This window comes from Oryctolagus cuniculus (genome assembly GCF_964237555.1).
Source record: "Oryctolagus cuniculus chromosome 17 unlocalized genomic scaffold, mOryCun1.1 SUPER_17_unloc_2, whole genome shotgun sequence".
NCBI lineage: Eukaryota > Metazoa > Chordata > Mammalia > Lagomorpha > Leporidae > Oryctolagus > Oryctolagus cuniculus.
Window position 1 is genome coordinate 714,731 of NW_027208203.1, and position 22,762 is coordinate 737,492.

At 60.4% G+C, this 22,762-nt stretch overlaps 1 pseudogene; it reads right to left on the reverse strand.

Annotated features, from left to right (window-relative positions):
• Positions 1 to 1,133, reverse strand: part of LOC138847874 (GDNF family receptor alpha-2 pseudogene) — a 45,404-nt pseudogene extending 44,271 nt beyond the window's left edge.
• Positions 1,134 to 22,762: the final 21,629 nt, after the last annotated feature.

The following is a 22,762-nucleotide window of genomic DNA, read 5'->3' on the forward strand; positions in this document are numbered from 1 at the left end:
GTAACATTTTGAACAAGCCATGTAGATTGTCCAGGTAGTTGAAAAATTCAAGAAAATCACATGACCATTTAGATTGAATGTTGAAAAGCATTTAAAAAATTCACTGGAGGGTGAACCAATGGCAAAGGAAGACCTCTCTCTCTGTCTCTCTCTCTCACTGTCCACTCTGTATGTCAAAAAATAAAAAATAAATAAAAAAAATCAGCATGTAATCAAAAAAAACTTACTGGCTTTTTAGTAAAAATAAACTGTGGCTTCCCTACTGTGATCAAGGTTGTTTAAAAGGATCCTACAACAAACAACATAATTAATACGGGATCATTGACAGATTTCTCCCTTTAGAAACCTAGACCAGCTGACTCCACTGTCTCCAACTTCATCTTTTTTCATTCCATATGCATTTATTCCAAATAGAATTAATATATTTATACTGAAAAGTCAGGCATATGAAATTCACATATGCACTTGTCTGCATTAGCATAGAGTTAGTGAACCTAAGAATCCTTAATTCCAGGCTGTGGTACATTTTTTTTTTTTTTTTTGTCTCCAGCTTCTTACTGGAGGAGTAGTCGGGGGAGGGGGAAAAGAACAAAAGGAAAAAATAAGGTGTAAAGATCAATTTCTAAGCAATAAAATCTCAGTATATTGGAGATCTTTATTTAGAGAGAATCCATAAAATCTAAAAACAAAAACTGATACATGAATTGAACGAGCTTTCAGGAAAGATCAATATCTTTAAAATCCACTAGATTACCAAGCACCGGCAAGAAACAAATAGAAGATATTAAAGGTCAGTAGGCAGAGTAGAAAACATATATTGACAGGAGGGAAAAAAAAGGCTTCAATTATGTGATGCCTTTAAGCATTCTTCAAATCAATATTAAAACATGATACAAACGGCCCAACAGAAAAATGAGCAGAAATACAAAGCAAAAGCCCCTAAGCCAAGAAGCAGAATTTTAACTCACCTGAAGCAGGTGACCGCCAGCTGCAGCCAGGATCCGCCTGTGAGAAGCACGGGGAGACCCCGGGGCGACCCCAGCGGGTGGCAGGTGCACCACGCGGAGAGGAGCCCAGGAGGAGGGCAGGGGGCCGCTTCCCACCTCTCCTGATTCACACCAAGCACAGACCAGTTAGGGAGCCACGCCTTGGAGGATGCTGATTGGCTGAGTCTTTTGTGACGCTGTGGGCGCCCCCGTCCAATCAGCCACGGTGATGTCATCACGCGGGATCTTGATGTCACAGTGGTGTTAGAGTTCCTAGGCAGAGCGAGTTCCTAGGAGATGGCCGCGCTGCTGAGAAGCTAAAGAGCCAAGTCGGGGTCTGCGCTCTCCACCTTCACAAGCTGGGAGTCACCGGGTACCTGGGAGCTGACGACCGCGACATGGTGAGTGTGTGGGCCCGGGGGTCCGGACAGGGGGAAGCGGAACCAGTGGAAGCTGCCTGGGACCCCGGACCCCTTCCCTGGCACCCGGGACCCCCGACGCCCAGCCATACCAGGACACCTGGGACCCACGACACCCAGCCTCTTCCCTGGTACCCGGGACCGTTGACGCCTGGTCCCTCCCTGGCACCCAGGAACCCCGACCCGTTCCCTGGTACCCATGACCCCCGACATCCGGCCCCCTCCCTGGCACCCCGGATCCCCAGAGCCCGGCCCCTTCCCCGACGCCCAGCCCCTTTCCTAGCACCCATGACCCCTGATGCCCAGCCCCTCCCTGGCACAAGAGACCCCCGACCCCTTCCCTGGCACCCATGACTCCCAACACCCGACCCCTCCCTGTCACTTGGGATCCCAGAACCCGTCCCCCTCCCTGTTATCTGGGACCTCCTACCCCCTCCCTGGCACCCATGACCCCAGACACCCCGCCTCTTCCCGACGTCCAAGATCTCCCTGGCTCCCACTGCCCCGACGCCTGGGCTCTTCCCTGGCAAACGGGACCCTCGACGCCCGACCCTCCCTGGCACCAGGGACCCTGAAGCCCAGCACCTCCCTTGCACCCGGGACACCCGATGTCCCACCCCTCCCTTTCACTTGGGATCCATGACGATCGGCCTCCATCCTTGCACCCAGGACCTTGACGCCCGGCCCTTTCCCTGGCACCCAGAACCCTCAATGCCTGGCCCCTCCCTGTCACTTGGGACCCTAGATGCCCAGCCCCTCCCTGACACCCGTGACCCCCGACAGCCAGCCACTTCTGGTACCCTGGACCCCAGATGCCCAGCCCCTTCCCTGGTACCCAGGACCCAAATCACCCGGCTCCCTATTGGGCCCCAGGATCCCTAACACGTGGACCCCTCCTTGAAACCCGTGATCCCTGAAGCCCGGCTGTCCCTGGCACCCAGACCCCTGACGCCCAACCCCTCCCTGGCACCCAGGACCCCCAACCCCCTCCCTGGCACCCGTGGCCATGACGCCAGGCCCCTCCCTGTCCCTCAGGACCCCAGACGCCCAGCCCCCTCCCTGGCAATGAAGATGCCTGACCATTTCCCTGTCACTGGGACCCCTGATGCCCGGCCCCTCTCTGGCACCCAAACCTCAATGCCCGACACCTCCCTGGCACCCTGGACAGCCAACAACCTCCTGGCACCCGGGACCATTGACAACCAGCCATACCAGCACACCCGGGACCCATGACACCCAGCCTTTCCCTGGCACCTGGGACTGTCGACGCCCGGTCCCTCCCTGGCACCCGAGAACCCCGACCCATTCCCTGGTACCCGTGACCCCGATGTCCAGGCCCTCCCTGGCACCTCGGATCCCCAGAGCCCAATCCCTTCCCTGATGCCCTGCCCCTCCCTGGCACCCGGGACCCCTGATGCCCAAATACTCCCGGGCACCCGAGACCCCCAACCCCTTCCCTAGTACCTGTGACCCCTGACTCCCGGCCCCTCCCTGTCACCTGGGACCCCAGACACTCAGCCCCTTCCATGGCACCTGGAACCTCCAACTCCATCCCTGGTACCCAGGACCCCCAACGCCTGGCCCCCTCCCTGGCACACAGAACCCTCAATGCCCGGCCCCTTCCTGGCACCCGGAACCTCTGACCCCTTCCCTGGCACCAGGGACCCCTGACACCCAACCCTCCCTGGTACCCGGGACCCCTGATGCCCGGTCCCTTCCTTGGCACCATGGACCCCCATCACCCGGCTCCATAGTGGGCCCCAGAATCCACAATGCCTGGCCTCTCCTTTCACCCAGGGCCCCTGACGCCTGGCCTCCTCCCTAACACCCATGACCCCCTGACATCTGGCCGCCTCCATGGCACCCATGAACCCTGGCGCCTGGCCCCCTCCTTCTCACCCAGGAACCCTGACACTCAGCCTCCCCCGGCACCCTGGACCCCCAATGCCCAGCCCCTTCCCTGGTACCCAGGACCCCCATCGCCTGGCTCCCAACTGGGCCCCAGGATCCCTGATGCCTGGCCCCCTCCTTGACACCCATAACCACTGAGGCCGGCCCCTTCCCTGGCACCCAGGACTCCTGACACCCAACCCTCCCTGGCACCTTGGACCCCCAATGCCTTGCCCCTCCTTGTCACTTGGGACCGCAGATGCTCAGCCCCCTCCCTGGCACCCGTGACTCCCAATGTCTGGCCCCCTTTCTGGCACCCAGGGACCCTGCCACCTGGCCCCTTCCATGGCACCCAGGACCCCTGAGGCCCAGTTGCTTTCTTGGCACCCAGGATTCCCACCGCCCAGACCCTTCCCTGGTACCCAGGACCCCCAATGACCAGCCCCCTTTCTGCACCTGGTACCCCAACGCCCAGCACCTCCCTGGCACCCGAGACCCCCGACCCCCTCCCTGGAACCCATGACCCCCGACACCCGGCCCCTTCCCTGCACCCGGGACCCCGACATCCAGCCCTATCCCTGGCAACCTAACATTGACACCCAGCCCCCTCCCTGGCACCCATGACCCCTGACACCTGCCCCCCTCCTTGACACCCGGGAACCCTGATGCCCGGCCTCCCCCCAGGCACACTGGAACCCCAATGCCCAGCCCCTTCCCTGGTACCCGGGACCCCCATCGCCTGACTCCCTATTGGGCCCAGGATCCCTGACATGTGGACCCCTCCTTGAAACCTGTGACCCCCAAAGCCCCGCCGTCCCTGGCACCCGGACCCCTGATGCCCGACCCCTTCCTGGCACCCGATACCCCCAACCCACTCCCTGGCACCCGTGAACCATGATGCCCGGCCCCTCCCTGGCACCCGGGTCCCTCATCTCCTGGCTCCCTCCTGGGCTCCAGGATCCCCAATGCCTGGCCCCTCTTGACACCAAGGACCTCTGACGAACGGCCTCCTCCCTGGCATCCCAACGTCCAGTCCCATCCCTGGCACCATGGACGTTGACACCCAGCCTCTTCCCAGGCACCAGGGACCCTGGACACCCTCCCTGGCACTCGTGACCCTGTCGCCAAGCCCTCTCTGCCATTCGAGACCCCTGACGTCTGGCCCCCTCCCTGGCACCCCTGATTCCCAATGCCTGGCCTCTTCCCTGACGTTCAGCCCCTTCCCTGGTACCTGGGACCCCCATTGCCTGGCCCCTCACTGTCTCTCAGGAGCCCAGAAGCCCAGGCCCCTCCTGGGCACCCGGAACCCCCATCACCCGGCACCCTCACTGTCACTTGGAACCCCTGAGGGCCGGTCTCCTCCCTTGCAGCTGGGACCCCTGATGTCAAGCCCCTTCCCTGGCACACAGGACCCTCGATGCCCATCCCCTCCCTGTCACCCTGGACCCCTTGCGCCCGGCCCCTCCCTGGAACCCAGGAAACTTGACGCCTGACCCCACCCTGGCACCTGGGACCCCCAACCCCCTCCCTGGCACCTGTGACCCCCGACTCCCGTCCCCTCCCTGTCACATGGGACCCCAGATGCCCAGCCTCCTCCCTGGCACCCTGAACCCCCGATGCCCACCCCCTTCCCTGGTACCCAGGACTCAAATTGCCCAGCTCCCTCATGGGCCCAGAGATCCCTGATGCCTGGACCCCTCCTTGAAACCCCTGACCCCCGACATCCGGCCTCCTCCAAGGCACCCGGGACCCCTGACACCTGACCGCTACCTTGCACCCGGGACCCCCCAAACCCCTCCCTGGCACCCCTGATCCCCAATGCCTGGCCCTTTCCCTAATGCCCAGCCACTTCCCTAGTACCCAGGACCCCCATCGTCCAGCCCCTCACTGTCTCTCAGGACTCCAGAGCCCAGGCCTCTCCTGGGCACCTGGTACCCACATCGCCTGGCCCCCTCCCTGTCACTCAGGACCTCTGATGCTCAGTCTCCTCCCTTGCACCTGGGACCCCTGATGCCCAGCCCCTTCCCTGGCACCCAGGACTCTCGACACCCATCTCCTCCCTAGCACCCAGGACCCTTGATGCCTGTCCCCTCCCTAGCACCCAGGACCCTCAATGCCTGACCCCTCCCTGGCACCCAAGACCCCGACCCCCTCCCTGGCAGCTGTGTCCCCGGACGCCCAGCCCCTCCCTGTCATTCGGGACCACAGACACCCGGCCCCCTCCCTGTTACCTGGGACCTCCAACCCCTTCCCTAGCACCCATGACCCCAGACACCCGGCTTCTTCCCCCGATGTCCAAGATCTCCCTGGCTCCCAAGACGCCGATGCCCGGCCTCTTCCCTGGCTCCCGGGACCCTGACACCCAGCCCCTCCCTTGCACCCGGGACACCCAATGTCCAGCCCCTCCCATTCATTCAGGACCCATGACACCCGGCCTCCACCCTTGTATCCAGGAACCGTGACGCCCAGCCCTTTCCCTGGCACCCAGGACCCCTGAAGCCCAAACCCTCCCTGGCACCCGTGACCCCGGACACCTGCCCCCCTCCTTGACACCCAGGAACCCAGATGCCCAGCCTCCTCCCTGGCACCCTGGACGGAAATCACCTGGCTAAGTCCTGGGCCCAGGAATCCATGACGCCTGGAACTCACCTTGAAACCCGTGAACCCCAACGTCCAGCCACCTCCATGGCACCTGTGACACCCGATGCCCAGCCCTCCCTGGCACCTGGACCCTTGAAGCCCGACCCCACCCTGGCACCTGGGACCCCCAACCCCCTCCCTGGCACCTGTGACTCCTGACGCCAGGCCCCTCCCTATCTCTCAAGACCCTAGATGCCCGGCCCCTCCCTGGCATCCGGGACACCTAAAGCCCGACCCATCCTGGCACCCGAGACCCCCGACACCCTCCCTGGCATCCGTGAACCCTGATGCCTGGCCCCTCCCTGTCAGTGGGACCGCAGACGCCTGGCCCCATTCTGGTACCCAGGAACCCATCGCCCAGCTCCCTCTGGGCCCCATGACACCTGAAACCTTCCCTGACACCCGTTACCCCCAATGTCCGGCCCCCTCCCTGGCACCCATGACCCCTGACACTTGCCCCCCTCCTTGACACCCGGGAACCCTGACGCCCGGCCTCCCCCCAGGCACACTGGAACCCCAACTCCCAGCCCCTTCCCTGGTACCTGGGACCCCCATCGCCCGGCTCCCTATTGGGCCCCAGGATCCCTGACGCGTGGACCCCTCCTTGACACCCAAGACCCCTGAAGCCCGCCCATCCCTGGCACCCGGACCCCTGATGCTCGACCCCTCCCTGGCACCTGGGACCCCTAACCCCCTACCTGGCACCTGTGAACCATGATGCCCAGCCCCTCCCTGTCTCTCAGGACCCCATGCCCAGCCCTCTCCCTGGCACCCGGAACATCGACTCCCAGCCTCTTCCCTGGTACCTGTGACAAATGACCCCTTCCCTGACACGTGGAACACCCGATGCCCGGCCCCTCCCTCGCATCCAGGGACCCCTGATGCCTGGCCCCTCCCTGGCACCCGGGACCCTGATGCCAGGCCCCTTTCCTGGTACCTGGGACCCCTATTACCTGGCTCCCTCCTGGGCTCCAGGATCCCCAACGCCTGGCCCCTCTTGACACCAAGGACCCCTGAGGAATGGCCTCCTCCCTGGCACCTGTGACCCCTGACACCTGGCCCCCTTATTGTGACCCGGGAATGCTGACGCTCACCCCCCGGCACACTGGACCCCCGACACCGAGCCCCTTCCCTGGTACCCCGGACCCTCATCACCCAGATCCCTACTGGCCCCGGGATCCCTGACGTCTGGCCTCCTCCTAGACACCTGTGACCCATGTCGCCCAGCCCACTCCCTGGCACCCAGGACCTTCGATGCCTGGGCCCTCCCTGGCACCTGGAACGTCGACTCCCAGCCTCTTCCCTGGTACCCAGGAATCCTGACCCCTTCCCTGACACTCGGGATCCCTGATGCCAGGCCCCCTCCCTGACACTCAGGACCCTCAACGCATGGTCCCTCCCTGGCACCTGGGATCCCTGACAATGACCCCTCCCTTGCACCCGGGACCCCCAACTCCTTCCCTGACACCCGGGACACCTGATGTGCGGCCCCCACCCTGGAACCCAGGAACCCTGCCGCCGGCCCCCTTCTGTGGCACCCAGGACCCACGAGGCTCAGCTGCCTCCCTGGCACCCAGAACTCCCACCGCCAGGCTCCTTCCCTGCACCGGGGACTCAGACGCCGGGTCCCTCCCTGGCACCTGGGACCACCGACCCCCCTCCCTGGCACCCATGACCTCTAAGTCCAGCCTCCAGCCTGGCTCCCGTGACCCCTGAAGTCTGGCCCATTCCCTGGCACCCCAGGCCCCCAACACCCAACCACTTCCCCTATGCCCAACACATTCCCTGGTACCCGGGACCCACACCATCCGGCACCTTATCAGGCACCCAGGACTCCCGATGCCCGGCACCTCACTATCACTGGGGACTCCAGATGCCAGGCCCCCTTACTGGCACCAGGGACCCGTGATACCTGGCTCCTCCCTGGCACCCGGGGCTGTTGACAACTGGCCCTACCTGGCACCTGTGACTTCCGACACCTGGCCCTCCATGTCGCTTGTGACTCCCGATTTCCAGCCCCCTCCCAGGCACCCGGGATCCCTGACACCAGACACCTTCCCTGAAGCCCAGCCCTTCCCTAGTACTCGGGACCCCCCATCGCTGGCCCTCTCCTTGTCTCAGGGGACCCCAGAAGCCTGGGGCCCTCCTGGGCATCCGGGACACCTGACATCCAGCCCCTCCCTGTCATGTGGGACCCCAGACGCCAGGCCCCCTCCCTGTTTCCCGAGACGCCCGACCCCCTCCTGGCACCCATGACCCCAGAGGCCCGGCCCCTTCCCTGGAACCCGAGAATCTGACGCCAGGCCTCTTCCCTTGCAACTAGGATCCTCGATGCCAGGCCCCTACCTGACACCCAGGACCCTGACACCTGGCCTCTTCCCTGGCAACCGGGACACCTGACGCTTGGCCCCTCCCTGGCACCCAGGACTCCTAATGCCCGGCCCCTCCCTAGCACCCGTGACCCCGGACGCCCGGCCTCTTTTCTGGCACCCTGGACCCCAGATGCCCAGCCCTTTCCCTGGTACCCGGGACCCAAATCGCCTGGCTCCCTATTGGGCCCCGGGATCCCTAACACGTGGACCCCTCCTTGAAACCCGTGACCCCCGAAGCCCAGCCGTCTCTGGCACCCAGACCCCTGATGCCCAACCCCTCCCTGGCACCCAGGACCCCCAGCCCCCTCCCTGGCACCAGTGGCCACGACACCAGGCCCCTCTCTGTCTCTCAGGACCCCAGATGCCCAGCCCCCTCCCTGGCAACCGAGATGCCTGACCACTTCCCTGTCAGCGGGACCCCTGATGCCCGGCCCCTCTCGGGCACCCAGAACTCAGTGACGCCCAACACCTCCCTGGCACCCGGGACACCTAACAACCTCCCTGGCACCCGGGACCCTCGACGCCCGGCCATACCAGGACACCCGGGACCCATGACGCCCAGCCTCTTCCCTGGCACCCGAGACCGTCGACACCCAGTCCCTCCCTGGCACCTGAGAACCCCAACCCGTTCCCTGGTACCCGTGACCCCCAACGTTTGGCCTCCTCCCTAGCACCCCACATCCCTAGAGCCTGGCCCTTTCCCCGACGCCCAGCCCCACTCTGGCACCTGAGACCCCTGATGCCCAAACACTCCCTGGCACCGAGATCCCCGACCCCCTCCCTGGTACCCGTGACCCCCAATGCCTGGCCCCTCCCTGGCACCCTGGACCCCTGATGCCCAGCCCCTTCCCTGGTACCCAAGACCCAAATCGCCCAGCTCCCACCTGGACCCAGGGATCCCTGATACCTGGAACTCTCCTTGAAACCCATGAACCCCGATGTCCAGCTGCCTCCATGGCACCCGTGACACCAGACGCCTGGCCCTCCCTGGCACCCGGACCCCTGAAGCCCAACCCCTCCCTGGCACCTGGTACCCCCAACCCCCTCCCTGGCACCCGTGACTCCTGACGCAAGACCCCTCCCTGTATCTTGGGACCTTAGATGCCTGGCCCCTCCCTGGCACCCGGGACACCTAACGCCTGACCCCTCCCTGGCACCCGTGAACCCTGATGCCTGGCCCCTGTTTGTCAGTGGGACTGCAGACACCCGGTCCCTTTCTGATACCCCGGACCCCTGACACCCGGCTCCTTCCCTGGCACCCGGGACCCTCGACCCCTTCCCTGTTACTCAGGACCCCAGAGGTCTGGCCATCTCCCTGGCACCAGGACACCAATGCCCAGCCCCTCCCTGTACCCGGGACACTCGACCCCCTCCCTGGCACCTGTGACCCCAGACATTCAGTCCCCTCCCTGACACCCTAGACATTGATGCCCGCCTCTTCCCTGGCACCCAGGCCCTTCACACCCGTCCCCTCCCTGGCACCCATGACCCCATCATGCAGACCTCCCTGTCACTCGAGACCCCCAACGTCCGGCCCCCTCCCTGGCACCCCTGAAGTCCATTGCCCAGCGCCTTCCCTGACTCCTGGCTCCTTCCCTGGTACCCAGGACCCCCATCTCCCAGCCCCCTCCCTGACTCCAAACCCCTGATGCCTGGCCTCCTCCCTTGCACCCTGGACCCCTGATGCCTGGCGCCTTTCCTGGCACCAAAGAACCTCGACACCCATCCACTCCCTGGCACCAGGGACCACTGACGCCTGTCTGCTCCCTGACACCCGGGACTCCTGACCCCTTCCTGGCACCTGGGACCCATGTCACCCAGCCCCCTCACTGGCACTCAGTAACACTGGGCCCAGATCTTTCCCTGGCACCTGGGACCCCGATGCCTGGCTCCTCCCTGGCACCCAGGACCCTGAACACTCGGCCTCCTCCCTGACACCCAGGAACCCTGCTGCCTGGCCCCTTCCGTGGCACCCAGGACCCATAAGAGTCGGCCGCCTCTCTGGAACCCAGGACTCCCACCTCCCGGCCCCTTCCATGCACCCAGGACCCCGACGCCAGGCACCTCCCTGGCACCGGGGACCAGTGACCCCCTCCCTGGCACCCATGACCTCGAAGTCTGGCCTCCACCCTGTCTCCTGTGACCCCCGAAGTCTGGCCCCCTCCCTGGAACTCCAGACCCCCAATGCCCAGCCCATTCCCTGACACCCAACCCATTCCCTGGTACCCGGGACCCACACCATATGGCCCCTTCCTGGGCACCCGAGACTCCCGACGCCTGGCCCCTCACTGTCACTGGGGACTCCAGATGCTAGGCCCCCTTACTGGCAAAGGGGACCCGTGACGCCTGGCCCCTTCCCTGGCACCCAGGACCCTTGATACCCGGCCCTCCCCGGCACCTGTGACTCCTGATGCCTGACTTCCATGTCACTTGGGACCCCCGAATTCCGGCCCCCTCCCAAGCACCTGGGATCCCTGATGCCCGGCCCCTTCCCTGATGCCCAGCCCTTCCCTGGTACTCTGGACCCCCATCGTCTGGCCCTCTCCCTGTCTCTGGGACCCCAGAAGCCCAGGCCCCTCCTGGGCATCCGGGGCACCCGACATCCAGCCCCTCCCTGTCACTCCGGACCCCAGACACCTGGCCCCCTCCCTGTTACCCGGGACGCCCGACACCCTTCCTGGCACCCATGACCCTAGACACCCGGCCCCTTCCCCGATGCCCAGCATATCCCTGGAACCCAAGAATCTGATGCCTGGCCTCTTTCCTTACAACTAGGACCCTCGATGCCAGGCGCCTCCCTGGCACCCGGGACCCTGACGCCTGGCCTCTCCCTGGCACCTGGTACCCTCAACGCCCGATTCCTACCTGGCATCCGGGACCCTGGATGCCAGGCCCCTCCCTGGAGCCCGGGACGCCTGATGCCCAAACCCTCCCTGTCACCCAAGACCCCCGACTCCCTCCCTGGCACCCGTGACCCCCGACGACCGGCCCCTCCCTGTCACTCAGGACACCAGACGACCAGCATCTTCTGGGACCCAAATCGCCCGGCTCCCTCCTAGGCCCAGGGATCTCTGATGCCTGGATCCCTCCTTGAAACCCGTGACCCCCGATGTTCTGCCATCCCGGGCACCCAGACCCCTGATTCCTGACCCCTCCCTGGCACCCGGGATCCCCAACCCCTCCCTGGCACCAGTGGCCCCAACGCCAGACCCCTCCCTGTCTCTCAGGAACCCAGACGCCCAGCCCCCTCCCTGGCAACCGAGATGCCTGTCCACTTCCCTGTCACTGGGACCCCTGACGCTGGCCCCTCTCTGGCACCTGGACCTCAATTCCCAACACCTCCCTGGCACCCAGGACCCTCAACAACCTCCTGGCACCTGGGACCCCTGACTTCCGGCTCCTCTCTGTCACTTGGGACCCCAGACGCTCAGCCCCTTCCCTGGCACCTGGAACCTCCAACCCCTTCCCTGGTATCCGGGACTCCCAACACCCGGCCCCCTTCCTGGCACCCAGGACCCTTGACACCCAGCCCCCCAACCCGGCACCCGGGACCCCTGATACCCAACTCTCCCTGGTACTCGGGATCCCTGACGCCTGGCCCCTTCCTTGGCACCCGGGACCCCCATCGCCCAGCTCCCTCCTGGGCCCCAGAATCCCCAATCCCTGGCCCCTCCTTGACACCCAGGACCCCTGAATCTTGGCCTCCTCCCTGATACCTGTGACCCCTGACGTCTGGCCCCCTCCATGGCACCCATGAACCCTGACACCTGGCCCCCTCCTTGTCACCCCAGAACCCTGACACTCAGCCTCTCCCTGCACCCTGGACCCCCAACACCCAGCCCCTTCCCTGGTACCCGGGACCCCCATCACCCGGCTCCCTCCTGGGCCCCAGGATCCCCGAGGATGCCTGGACCCTCCTTGACGCCCAAGACCCCTGATGCCTGGCCTCCTCCCTGACACCTGTGATCCCCAATGTCCGGCCCCCTCCATGGCACCCATGAACCCTGGCGCCTGGCCCCCTCCTTGTCACCCTGGAACCATGACACTCAGCCTCCCCTGGCACCCTGGACCCCCAATGCACAGACCCTTCCCTGGTACCCGGGACCCCCATTGCCCGGCTCCCAGCTGGGCCCCAGGATCCCTGATGCCTGGCTCCTCATTGACACCCAAGACCCCTGATGCCCGGCCTCCTACCTGGCACCCTTGACCCCGGATGTTGGCCTTCCCTGTCTCTTGAGACACCCGACATCCAGCCTCTACCTGGCACCCCTGATCCCGGATGCCTGGCCCCTTCCTGACGCCCAGCCCGTTCCCTGGTACTCAGTACCCCCCTTGCCCAGCCCCCTCCCTGTCTCTCAGGACCCAGGAAGCCCAGGCCAATCCTGGGCACCCAGGAACCCCGAAGTCCAGCCCCACCCTGTCACTCGGGGCACCTGATGCCTGGCCTATTCCCTTGCACCAGAATGCCTGATGTCCAGCCCCTTCCCTGGCACCCAGGACCCCTGATGCCCATCCCCTCCCTGGCATCCAGGACCCTCGATACATGACCCCGCCCTGGCTTCTGGGATCCCCGACCCCTTCCCTGGCACCTGTGACCCCTGACACACGGCCCCTCCCTGTCACTTGGGGCCCCAGATGCCCAGCCCCCTCCCTGGTACCCAGGACCCCTGACCTCTTCCCTGATATCCGGGACCCTCGTCGCCTGGCTCTATCCCTGGCACTCAGAAACTCTGGGCCCAGATACTTCCCTGGCACCCATGACCCCAGTTGTATGGCCCCCTCCCTGGCACCCAGGACATTGCCGCCCAGCCTCTTCCCTGGCATCCGAGACCCTCCCTAGCACCTGGGATCCACAACCCCCTCCCTGGCACCCTTGACCCCGGATGTTGGCCCTCACTGTCACTTGACACACCCATCCTGCCCCTACCTGGCACCCCTGATCCCAGACACCCAGCCCCTTCCCAGTGCCCAGCCTTTTCCCTGGTACCCAGTACCCCTGTTGCCCAGCCCCCTCCCAGTCTCTTGGGACACCAGAAGCCCAGGCCAATCCTGGGCACCCAGGAGCCCCCAAGTCCAGCCCCACCCTGTCACTTGGGACACCTGACGCCTGGCCTATCTCCTTGCACCGGGACCCCTGACACCTGGCCCCTTCCCTGGCACTCAGGACTCTTGATGCCCATCCCCTCCCTGGCACCCAGAACCACTGATGCCCATCCCCTCCCTGGCACCTGTGACCCCTGATGCCTGGCCCCTCCCTGGGACCCCAGATGCCCAGCTCCCTCCCTGGCACCCGGGACCCCTAAACCCCTCCCTGGCACCTATGACCCCCAACGCCCAGCCCCTCCCTGTCACTTGGGGCCCATGACGCCTGGCCCCCTCCATGGCACCCTGGACCCCTGATGCCTGGCCCCTCCCTGGCACCCAAGACCCCCAACCCCCTCCCTGGCATCCATGACCTCCGACACTCAGCCCCTCCCTGTCACTCGGGACCCCAGATGCCCAGACTCCTCCCTGGCACCCTGGACCCCCGACACTCAGCCCCTCCCTGGTACCCAGGACCCCCATTTTCTGGCTCCCTCCTGGGCCCCAGGATCCTGAGCACCTGGCCCCTCCTTGACACCCAGGACCCCTGACGCCCAGCTTCCTCCCTGGTACCCGGGAACCCCAATGCCAGCTCCCTGCTGGGCCCTGGGATCCCCGACACCTGGCCCCCTCCTTGACACCTGTGACCCCTGATGTCTGGCCTCCTCCAAGTCACCCGTGACCCCCAACACCTGGCCATCCCTGGCACCCAGGACCCCTGACAGCTGCCCCTCCCTGTCTCTAGGGACCCCAGATGCCTGGCCCCTCCCTGGCACCCAGAACCCCCAACCCCATCCCTGGCACCCTTGACCCCAGACTCCTGGCCCCTTCCTGTCTCTCAGGACCCCAGACGCCTGGCCCCCTCCCTGGTACCAGGGACCCCTGACGCCAGGCTCCTTCCCTGGCACCCGGGACCCCTGATGCCCAGCCTCCTTTCCTGGTACCTGGGACTCCCATCGCCTAGCTCCCTAATGGGCCCTGGGATCCCTGATGCCTGGCCCCCTCCTTGACACCCATCACCCCCAACACCTGGCCCCTCCCTGCTTCCTGGGACCCCTGACACCTGACCTCTTCCCTGGCATCCGGGACCCCCAACAACTGGCCTCCTCCCTGGCCCCCCAGGCCCCAGACTCCCAGCCCCTTCCCTGGTACCTGGGACCCCTGGCAACTGGCCCCCTCCCTGGCACCCCAGACCTCAGACTCCCAGCCCCTTCCCTGGTACCTGGGACCCCCATCGTCCAGCTCCCTTTTGGGCACCAGGATCCCCAATGTCTGGCCCCCTCCTTGGTACCCAGGACCCCTGACGCCCAGCCTCCTTTCCTGGTACCTGGGACTCCCATCGCCTAGCTCCCTAATGGGCCCTGGGATCCCTGATGCCTGGCCCCCTCCTTGACACCCATCACCCCCGACACCGGCCCCTCCCTGGCACTCAAGTCCCCAGACGCCTGGCCCCTCCCTGCTTCCTGGGACCCCTGACACCTGACCTCTTCCCTGGCATCCGGGACCCCCAACAACTGGCCTCCTCCCTGGCCCCCCAGGCCCCAGACTCCCAGCCCCTTCCCTGGTACCTGGGACCCCTGGCAACTGGCCCCCTCCCTGGCACCCCAGACCTCAGACTTCCAGCCCCTTCCCTGGTACCTGGGACCCCCATCGCCCAGCTCCCTTTTGGGCACCAGGATCCCCAATGTCTGGCCCCCTCCTTGGTACCCAGGACCCCTGACGCCTAGCCTCCTCCCTGGCACCTGGGACCCTCGACGCCCGGACGGACCCTCCCTGGCACCCTGACCCCAACGCCCAGCCCATCCCTGGCACCCAGGACCCCCAACCACCTCCCTGGTACCTGTGACCCCCAACACCTGACCCCCTTGACACCCATGACCCCTGATGTCCGGTCCCTTCCCTGACACCAAGGAACCCTGCCACCCAGCACTTTCCCTGACACCCAGGACCCCCGAAGCCTGGCCCTCTCCATGGCATCTCGGAACCCCGATGCCCCACCCCTCACTGGCACCCGGGTCTGCCGACCGCCTCCCTGGCACCAGTGACCCCTGACATCTGGCCCCATCCCTGGCATCCGGGACCCCTGACCTGGCCCCCTCCCTGGCATACCGGACCCCCAATGCCCAGCCCCTTCCCTGGTACCTGGGACCCCTATCACCCGGCTCACTCCTGGGCCTGGTGACTCCTGATGCCTGGCCCCCTCCTTGACACCTGGGACTCCTGATGCTCGGCCTCCTCCCTTGCACCCTGGACCCCCAACGCCCAGCCCCTCCCTGGTACCCGGGATCCAAATCGCCTAGCTCCCTCCTGGGCTCAGGAATCCCTGACGCCTGGACCCCTCCTTGAAACCCATGACACCCGACGTCCGGCCACCTCCCTGGCACCCGTGACCCCGGATGCCTGGCCCTCCCTGGCACCCGGGATCCCTGATGCCCAACCCCTCCCTGGCACCTGTGTCCCCCCATGCCCGGCCCCTCCCTGTCTCTTGGGACCCCAGATGCCCAGCCCCTTCCAGGATGCCCGACCCCTCCCTGGTACCCAGGACGTCGATGCCCAGCCTCTTCCCTGACACCTGTGACCCCTGACGCCCGTCCCCTCCCTGGAACCCTGGACTCCTGACCCCCTCCCTGGCACCTGTGACCCCCGACACCCAACCCCTCCCTGGCACATGGGATGTCGACACCCGGCCTCTTCCCTGGCACACAGGACCCCTGACCCCTTCCCTGACACCTGTGACCCCTGACGCCTGGCCCCTCCCTAGCACTCAGGACCCTCGATGCCCGGCCCCTCCCTGGCACCTGGGACCCCTGATGCTTGGCCCCCCGGCACTTGGGATCCCTGACCCCTTCCCAGACACCTGGGACCCTCTATGCCTGGACCCCTCCCTGGCACCCAGGACCCTCGAAGCCCGGCCCCTCCCTGGCACCCAGGACCCCTGACGCCTGACTCCCCTTGCACCCAGGACCCCTGTCACCCTACCTGGCACCCATGACCTCCGACACCCAGCCCCTCCCTATCACTTGAGACTGCAGACACAGCCCCTTCCCTGATACCCAGGACCCCTGAAGCACGTCCCAATCTCTGGCATCCTGGACCCATGACGCCAGGCCCCTTCCCTGGTACCCAGGACCCCCATTGTCTGGCTCCCTCCTGGGCCCCTAGGATCCCAAGTACCTAGCCCCTCCTTAACACCCAGGACCCCTGACACCCAGCCTCCTCCCTGGCACCCATGACCCCCGATGCCCAGCGCCTTCCCTGGTACCCAGGAACCCCAATGCCAGCTCCCTACTGGGCCCTGGGATCCCCGACACCTGGCCCCCTCCTTGACACCCGTGACCCCTGATGCCCGGACCCCTCCGAACCCAGGACCCTCAATGCCCGGCTCCTCCCTGGAACCTGGGACCCCTGTCACCCAGCCTCTCCCTGGCACCCGGGACCCCAACACCCAGCCCCTCCCTGTCACTTGGGACTGCAGACGCCCGGCCCCCTCCCTGGCACCCATGACCCCTGATTTCCGGCCCCCTTCCTGATGCCCAGGACACCCGCCGCCAGGCCCCCACCCTTGCACCCAGGAACCCTGCCACCTGGCCCCTTCCGTGGCTCCCAGGACATCCAAGGCCTGGCTGCCTCCCTGGCACCCAGGACTCCCACCGCCCAGCCCCTTCACTGGTACCCAGGACCCTTGATGCCCGTCCCCTCCCTGCACCCGGGACCTCGATGGCCAGCCCCTCCCTAGCACCCGGGACCCCCGACCCCCTCCCTTGCACCCATGGCCCTGATGTCTGGTCTCCACCCTGGCTCCTATGACCCCCGAAGTCCAGCCCTCTCCCTGGCACCCCGGGCCCCTGACGCCCAGCCCCTTCCCTGATGCCCAGCCCCTTCCCTGGTACCCAGGACCCCCACCACCCGGCCCCTTCCTGGGCACCCAGGACTCCCAATGCCTGGCCCCTCCCTGTCACTCGGGACCCCAGATGCCTGGCCCCGTTACTGGCACCCGGGACTCGTGACCCCAGGCCCCTTCCCTGACACCTGGGACCCCAAAGCCCAGCCTCTTCCCTGGCACCTGGGACGCCTGACACCTGGACCCTCCCTGTCAACCGGTCCACAATGCCTGACCCCTCCCTGGCACCCAAGACCCTCGACCCCCTCCCTGGCACCCATGACCCCTGATGCCTGGCCCCTTCCTGTCATTCAAGACCTCTGACTCCATGCCCCCTCCCTGCTACCCAGGACCCCTGACACCTGACCCCTTCCCTGGCACCTGGGACCCCAAGGTCTGGCCTCCTCCTTGGCACCCAGGACCCCCGACAACTGGCCCCCTCCCTGGCACCCCGGACCCCAGACACCCAGCCTCTTCTCTGGTACCTGGGACCCCCATCGCCCGGCTCCCTTTTGGGCACCAGGATCCCCGAAGCCTGGCCCCATCCTTGGCACCTGGGACCCCCAAGGCCCGCCCCTCCCTGTCACTTGGGACCTCAGATGCCCAGCCCCTTCCCTGGCACCCAGTACCCCAACATCTGGCCCCCTCCCTGGCACCCAGGACCCTTGATGCCTGGCCCCCTCCCTGGAACCCTGGACCCCCTGCACCCAGACCCCTCCCTGGTACCTGGGACCCCCAGCGCCCAGCTCCCTCCTGGCCCCATCCTTGACACCTGGGACCGCCATCGTTCTGCCCCCTCCCTGGCACCCATGACCCCTGATGCCCGGCTCCAACCCTGGCACCAGGACCCCCACCGCCCGGCCCCCTCATGGCACCCAGGAGCCCAAAGCCCAGCCCCCTCCCTTGCACCCGGGACCCCCCCACACCTGGCCCCTTACCTGCTTGCAGCGACTTCGTGGCCCTGGAGCCATCCCTGGGCAGCTGTGTGGAGGCAGCCCTGTGTCCTCCTTCCTCAGTTCCTCCTTCCTTCTACACTGGGACCTGATTCCCCCGAGATTCTAAATATGTGGGCAGCAGGGTCTCCTCCAGGATGCTGACCTCTCAGCACAGATGTTTCTGGAAGGTCTTGCTCTGTTTTCTGTTTCCAGTAACACAGTAACATGGATGGGGTGAGATAAAGGCAAAACTGTTATCTGACTCGGGGTTTTTGTCCAGGGTTTAGAGGGGCAGGAGGACCCTGTACTTTGGCACTTGGGTATCACCTTAACACTTACTGTTCCCTCAACCAGCTGCCATCTGTCTTTGCACTTTCAAAATAGAAAGTTTGGCTATGCAAATTTATGAGTGTTTTAAAAATTATTTCTGTTCCATGAAAGCCTTCTCAATCCTAAAGATATATCTAGTTTACAAAGTTATTTGGAGATTATATTTTAATATAGGAGCTTGTTTACTTTCGCTTGTTTTAAAATTTTCAAGTATTGTTGGAGTATGGTTGACAAAATTTGTGCATATTCAAGGTATGCAACCTGATATTCTGATATGTGGGGGCCTTTTGAAAAGTTATGGAGAATTCACATTATCTTTTAATCCCTTTTTGTACTGGAATAATCCCAGCCTTTTTTTCATAACCTTTTTGGAGTCCACTTTTACATGTACATTATGAAGTGATTAGGATAATCTAACATATGCATCTCCTTTCATTGCTATGTTTTTAAGAGAATACATAAGATATTACCAAGTTGTGAGTATGTAATAGCATATTCATATAGTAACGGTGTTGAGTATTAAGATCTGGAGTGGTTAATTTATCTCCTAACTGCAAATGTGTGCTCAGCTAACATTTTCCCATTTCCTTCACTCTCAGCCCTGACAGCCACCACCCTGTTCTATGATTAAGTGTGATTTTCTTAAATTCCACATGAGTGAGATTGTGGGGCATTTATCTTTCTGTGCCTTGTTTCAAATAGCCTCATGTCCACATTCATGTTTTTGGATCCATGTTTTGACAACATGCAGAATTTCCTATTTTATGAGAGTATTTGTTTTTATCAACACTCAATACTAGTACATATTTATGGGGTGAAATATAATATTTGATACATGCTCACTTTTTTGTATTTATTTTTTATTTAGTAAATATAAATTTTCAAAGTACAGTTAATGGATTACAATGGCTTCCCCCCCCATAATTTCCCTCCCACTCATACTCCTCCCATCTCCCGCTCCCTCTCCCATTCCATTCACATCAAGATTCATTTTCAATTATCTTTATATACAGAAGATCAGTTCAGTATATATTAAGTAAAGATTTCATCAGTTTGCACCCACACAGAAACACAAAGTGTAAAATACTGTTTCAGTACTAGTTATAGCATTACTTCACATTGGACAACACACTAAGGACAGATCTCACATGAGAAGTAAGTACACAGTGACTCCTGTTGTTGACTTAACAATTTGACACTCTTGTTTATGACATCAGTAATCTCCCTAGGCTCTAGTCATGAGTTGCCAAGGCTATGGAAACCTTTTGAGTTTGCAGACTTCGATCTTATTCCAACAGGGTCATAGTCAAAGTGGAAGTTCTCTCCTCCCTTCAGAGAAAGGTACCTCCTTCTTTGATGACCTCTTCTTTCCACTGGGATCTCACCTGCAGAGATCTTCCATTTAGGTCTTCTTCTTTTTTTTTCCAGGGTGTCTTGGCTTTCCATGCCTAAAATACTCTCATGGGCTCTTCAGCCATATCCAAATGCCTTAAGGGCTGATTCTGAGACATGCACACATTTTAATGATCAAATTAGGATAATTGGAATCCATCACTTCATATATTCAAGATTTATTTGCAGTGTGAACATTCAAAAGTCTTTCTTCTAGCTATTTAGAAATATACAATATATTACAGTTGACAATTGATACTCTACTGTGTAATAGAACACAGGAAAGGGGGCTGGTGGTGTGGCACAGTGGGTTAAAGCTCCAGCCTGCAGTGCCAGCATCCCACATGGGAACCAGTTTGAGTCCCAGCTGCTCCATTTCCAATCCAGCTCTAGGCTATGGCCTGGGAAAGCAGTGGAGGATGGCCCAAGTCCTTGGGCCCCTGCACCCACATGGGAGTCCTGGAAGAAGCTCCTGCCTCCTGGCTTCAGATCAGCACAGGTCCAGCCATTGCAGCCATCTGGGGAGTGAACCAGTGGATGGAAGTCCTTTCTCTCTGGCTCTACCTCTCTATAACTCTTTCAAATAAATAAAATAAATCTTTTTTTTTTTAAAAAAAAGAACACAAGAAGGATTATTTTTACAATAAGGAAAATACTTTTTCAATAAAAGTAAACCTTTCTGAGCTTTAATTAATTCAATTTTAATTTTTTTTATTTTAAGCATTTTTTGAGAAACCTAATTAACCTTGAAGAAACCAAAAATGATACATCTGTTAATACACGAAAACAAAGTAAATCTTTGAGAACAAGTTTTACTATTAACTCTCATAATCCAACTCTTTGAGGACAGGGGTCCTGGATGGGAAATTAGTGCACAGCAACTCCTGTTGTTAATTTAACAATTAATGCTCTTATGTATGTGGTCAGTGATCACCCAAGGCACTTGACATGCTCTGCCTACGCTGTGAAAGCATTTTTTAAAAAAGATTTATTTTATTTATTTGAAAGACAGAGTTACAGAGAGAGGTAGAGACAGAGAGAGAGGTCTTCCATCTGGCTGTTCACTCCTCAGATGGCCACAACGGCCAGAGCTGTGCCAATCTGAAGGCAGGAGCCAGGAGCTTCTTCTGGGCCTCCCACATGGGTACAGGGGTCCAAGGACTTGGGCCATCCTCCACTGATATCCCAGGCCATAAGCAGAGAACTGGATTGCAAGAGAAGCAGCTGGGACTAGAACCGGCACCCATATGGGATGCTGGCGTTTCAGGCCAGGGCTTTAACCCACTGCACCACTTCACCGGCCACAAGTGGAAGCCTTTTGAGTCCACTGACTCCTTCCGTATTTAGACAAGGCCATGAGCAAAGTGGAAGTTCTCCCCTCTCTCAGAGTAAAGTACTTCCTTCTTTGATGACCACTTCTTTCCACTGGAGTCTCACCCAGTTAGGTCCTTCATGTAGGACACTTTTTGCCACAGTGTCTTGGCATTCTATGTCTGAAATACTCTCATGGGATTTTCAGCCAGACCAAAATGCGTTAAGGGCTGATTCTGAGCCCACAGTGCTACTTGAAGTGATTGTCATTCTATGAGTCTGCTGTGTGGACTGCTTCCCATCTTGGAGCATTCACTCCTTTTTAATTCTATTATTATTACCAAACACTTAATCCTATTTATATAATCATTTTAACACTTAATCCTCTCTATATGATCACTTTAACACTTAATCCTACCCATATGTTCAATTTAACACTTGAAGTGCTGTTTTTTCCCACCTAGCTCAAGGGGACTTGGGGTCCCATGGCAAGTTTTTAAACTGTACCCTGAAAAGTAGGTCCATAATAATGTATGGAGAACTATACAGTTTTACAGATATAAACTTCATAATTTCACAATTAAAACATTAGGAACCTGGTGATTCTTCCCACTGTGCCTGCCCTCCCATCCACACTCCCACCCCCTTCCTCCTCCCTCTCTTATTCCCACTCTTATTTTTTACTAACATTTATTTTCGATTAACTTCCTACACATATGATTATATCTATATTAAGCAAAAAGCTCAACAACTAGCATGGAAAAAAAACTGTTACTCTATAGTCGAGACAAGGGCTGTACAAAGTCATTGCTTCTCAAAGTGTCAATTTTACATCTATACCTTGCCTATTAGGTGCTCTATTAGTTACCACAGGTCAGGGAGAACATATGGTATTTCTCCCTGTGGGACTGAATTATTTCACTAAGTGTGATGATTTCTAGTGTCATCCATTTTGTTGCAAATGATTAGATTTTTTATCACTGTGTAGTATTCCATGGTGTACATATCACATAATTTCTTTATCCAGTCTGCAGTTGATGGGCATTTTTATTGATTCAGTGTCTTAGCTGTTGTAATTGAACTGCAATAAACATAGGGGTGCAAATAACTCTTTCAAATGCTGATTTCCTTTCCTTTGGGTAAATTCCCAGGAGTGGGCTGGCTGTGTCATAGGGTGGGTCTATATTCAGATTTCTGAGGTATCTCCATACTGTCTTCCATAGTGGCTTTGCCAGTTTACTCTCCCACCAACAGTGGATTAGGATGCCTTTTCTCCCACATCCTCACCAACATTTTCTGTTTCTTGATTTCTGTATGAAAGCCATTCTGAAGAGGGTGAGGTGAAACCTCATTGTGGTTTTGATTTGCATTTCCCTGATGGCTAGTGATCCTGAACATGTTTTCATGTGTCTGTTGGCCGTTTGGATTTCCATTTTGAAAAATGTGTTTAAACCTTTACACATCCTTTAATTGTGTAGTTTGTTTTGTTGTTGTTGAGCTTCTTGATCTCTATATATTCTGGTTA